The sequence below is a fragment of the Hippocampus comes genome, unplaced genomic scaffold (assembly GCF_001891065.2).
Source record: "Hippocampus comes isolate QL1 unplaced genomic scaffold, H_comes_QL1_v1.1 scaffold130, whole genome shotgun sequence".
In the NCBI taxonomy this organism is placed as follows: domain Eukaryota; kingdom Metazoa; phylum Chordata; class Actinopteri; order Syngnathiformes; family Syngnathidae; genus Hippocampus; species Hippocampus comes.
In genome coordinates, this window is record NW_017842057.1 from 2,643,291 (window position 1) to 2,647,620 (window position 4,330).

The 4,330-nt window shown below is 46.2% G+C and overlaps 1 protein-coding gene across 4 annotated transcripts in view; it reads left to right on the forward strand.

The window, feature by feature from the left end:
* ydjc (YdjC chitooligosaccharide deacetylase homolog) overlaps positions 1–4,330 on the forward strand; it is a 52,828-nt gene that overhangs the window by 23,061 nt on the left and 25,437 nt on the right. The gene's annotated exons all lie outside the window — the stretch shown is intronic.

Sequence of the window (4,330 nt, forward strand, 5' to 3'; positions counted from 1 at the left end):
GACGCGTGCTGACGCTTATGTATGGGCACACCTTAAGTTCAGAGGAGCCAATCAGTGCGTCGTTATCGCCGACATGCCCTGCTCAGCCAGGGTCTCCAGTTAGTCAAACATTATACAACACACAGTCGCGCTGCTGCGGTCCTCTGCAATACATCTGTTAGTGCACGCAAACAATACAACGGATAATTTTAACAAGCGATCGCGGTAATGCGCAGATTATAGTCCACAAATATAAAATGTATAACGTAAAAATCACTTTATAAATTATTATTTTATACAATTTGCTGAGGGTCCGGACAGAGGAGGTCCGGACAGAGGAGGTCGGCGGTCCGGTCGTGGATCGCGGTCCGCCAGTTGAGGAAGGCTGATCTATGTTCTCTGCCAAACAAGATGGATGAATTTATTCTCACAAGGACCAACAAAAGCTTTGCATGTGCTGCGTTGCTCTGCTTCACCAAAACCTGGCACAGCGACTGCCACCCGGACACTACGTTTCACCTACATCGAGCGGACGGTGACACGGATTTATTGGGGAAATCAAAAGGTGGTGGAATATGCTTCGATATCAACGAGGAATGGTGCACTGATGTCACAAAGCTCAACGCACACTGCAGTCGGACTTTGGAGTCTCTGTTTCTAAACTTTATTCTACTATTCTCCCATTCTACTCACCACGGGTGTTCTCTTCCTTCATGCTTGCGGGTGTTTACATCCCACCGCAAGCTAACACGAACACAGCGCGACAAATGTGAGCTGACCAAGTAATCAAACTCGAGCTATAGCATCCAGTCAGCCCTTATCATTTTAGGTTATTTTAATAGAGCACAACTTAACCATGAACTTCCCAGATATAAGCAGCACATTGATTCTTTCAACAGAGAAGGCAACCTTCTAGATCAGGGGTGCCCAAACTTTTTGGACCGAAGTTCTACTTTTCGATCATCCAACATCTCACAATCGACCCGTTCCCGTGCATGCGCGCATACGCACGCAATTACGCAGGCATGCCATGATGCGCAACAGCCGTAACGGCCCCTAAGATGAACGTAACAGAAAAATAAAGTGGATACAATAGTTTGAGTTTGTGAAATGGACTTCCTGCCGACCTTAGTGGGAGACCTGATGCGGAGGCATGCGATGCGCTTTTGCAGCCTGTTAACTGTCGTAGCTCACACATACCATTTTCAGAGATGAAAGCCCTCCGGATTTTCCCGGAATTCCGGGTTTTTCAAATTTTTATGAAAATTTCTCCGGAGAATTGAGGAAAATTTGCATAATCCGGATATTAGTTGACAACATTGAACGGAGACGCGTTTGAGTTCGTTGTATTGCTTTCACGAGCGTAGCCATATTGAAGCACTAACACTAGTAACAGTAAAGACATTTTTCTTTGTGTAATAACGACAGAAGGCATGATGGCGTTTGACTAATGGTTTAGTAGAACGAATGGCAACTCGCAACAACAGTAGCAAGCGTCATTTTGCCTCTTGGGTTATACCATCTCAACTAGAACGTGGGGGATAGTCCCCAAACAATTTTCGTCTCTTTATAAACACACCTGCTAAACCCCAGTGGAACGAATAAAAGACGCCGTCAACAAGACAGTTGTCATAAAATATATATTTGGCCAAAAAGGGAAAAACACAGATTGGCAGAAAATCGTGTCCGTCCGACTTCGAGTGTCGTCTCGGCTAACTTAGCTTAGCTGTTGTCGTGTGTGACGTCATTTGCGTCGGCGCTGAAATGTCGAGTATTTGAATAGCGTTTTGTGTAAACTAATTCATGCTTGATCGGCCAAGTGCGTGCGCGCGCGTACACACACACACACACACACACACACACACACACACACACACACACACACACACATTTATTTATTTATTAATTTTTTCCGGAATTTTCAGAAAAGTCCACTTTCATCTCTTCATTTTAAATTGCTTCTCTCAGCCGTCCAAATTGCCATTCTTTGCGAGTGCCATCGGTGAATTGTTGTTCATGAAACGAACTTTGACTGTTAATAATAATAAAAGCTGTATCGCAGCAGTTCAGATCGCAAGCTGTAATTGCACAGATACACACAAATGTTTGTTTGTGTTTTTTACACTACACCTCTCGCGATCCACTTGGGACCAGTCTGCGAGCTACCGGTCGATTGCGATCCACGTAATGGGCACCCCTGTACTAGATCGTTGCTACACGATGCTGAAAGACTTTGACCAATCATTTATACACGCAGGACTGGGCTTTTCTGATCATTCTTTAATACACTTAATCGCTACATACTGGCACAGACTCAAATGTGTAAAACCGGTTTTCACGACTGTGAAGGGGTGGACCGATGAACCAAAGCTGGTACTACAAGAATGCTTGGACTGCACTGACTGGGCGTCTTTGAAACTTCAACTGGCAGCCTGGACGAATACACAGACACTGTAACATCTTATATCAGGTTCTGTGAGGACAAGTGTGTACCAACAAAGTCCTTCTTCTCCTTCAACAACAACAAGCCATGGTTCACTGCCAAACTCAGGCAAGAAAGAGGCCACCTTTAGAAGTGGAGATAGGGCACTGTACAAACACACCCGAAACTAATTACACAGGAAATTAACATCGCAAAAAGAAGCTATGCTGAGAGGCTGCAAAAAACAGTTTTCTGCTCACGACTCTGCATCTGTGTGAAATGGCCTGACAGCAGTTACAAGCTACAAGACACCATCTCCCCAAGCAGTGAACAATAAGGGACTGGCTAAAGATCTAAACATGTTTTTCTGCAGATTCGAAATGGACACCTCCACTTCCCACACCTGCCCACCCCACCAGAAACTACTTTATTTACACCCCAGACCGCATTCCCTACCCTGGAGATCCATAAACAGGACATGACACAGTTCTTCAAGCAGAGGAAGATCAAGAAGGCCGCGGGGCCGGATTAGATGTCACCCTCCTGGATGAAAGTCTGCGGTGACCCGCTGACTTAAATCTTCACACAGATCTTCAACAGATCCCAAGAGCTGTGTGAGGTCCCATCCTGCTTCCAACAGTCCACCATCATCCCAATCCCCAAGAAACCAGCAACATCGGAACGACAATAGGCCTGTTGGTCTGACGTCTGTGGTCATGAAGTCCTTTGCCATGTACTGAACCACCTAACTAACATCACCGGGCCCCTGCTGGACCACTTGCAGTTTGCCTACGGCCGCCCTACGGCCGAACAGGTCTGTGGGTGACGCAGTTAGCACAGGCCTGCACTATATACTGGAGCACCTCAACAGCACAGGGACCAACGCAAGTATCCGGTTTGTGGACTTAAGCTCTGCGTTCAAAACCATCATCAGAATCAGAATCATCTTTATTGGCCAAGTATGTAGAACAACACAAGGAATTTGTCTCCGGTATAACACGCTGCATTCGTATCATCATAAACAAGGACATGACAAATAAGTATGGAAGGACATTTCGTAATGTAAGTGAACCGTAGTGTGGTGGTACCACCCAGTGACAACTGTGAGACAATGTGCAAAGTATCAAGCAGAGCTAAAGTGATCAGTGGTAGGATACAATACTATGACAGTTGTACAGTTGGTGCAGAAAATCATTGAACTATTTTAAAGTGACCAGTAGCAGTATTTGTTGTACAAGAAGAGTGCAATTGTGCAGATGTACTTGAACGCTTTAAAGTGTCTGGTGCGGTGGATTTTACGTCAGTGACTGTTTAGGGAGTTAATGGCTAGAGGGAAGAAGCTGTTTAAGTGTCTGCTGGATTTGATGCGCATGGATCTGTCGTGCCCGCCTGAGGGCAGTAGCTGGAAAAGGTGGTGGGCAGGGTGTGGTGGATCCAGTAGGATGTTCCGTGCCCTTGTTTTGATTCGTGCAGTGTGTAAGTCCTCAAGAGTGGGTAGGGTGGTGCCAATGATTTTTTCTGCCGTCCTAACTGTCCGTTGAAGCGGATTTTGTCCTTTTTTTGTGGTGGCCCCAAACCAAACCGTGATGGAAGAACACAGGATTGATTCGATGACTGCCATGTAGAACTGACGTAGCACCTCCTGTGGCAGGCCATGCTTCCTCAGCAGCCTAAGGAAGTACCTCCTCTGCTGGGCCTTTTTCATGATGGAGTTGGTGTTGACCTCCCACTTAAATGTCCTGGGAGCCTGTGATTCTCAGAAACTTGAAAGACTGTGATTCCCAGGAAATTGAAGGTCTCGAGGGTTGACACAGGGCAGTTGGATAGTGTGAGGGGCAACTGTGGTGAAGGATGTTTCCTGAAGTCCACGATCATCTCTACAGTCTTGAGAGTGTTCAGCCCGAGGTTGTGTCGGTTGCACCAGAGCTC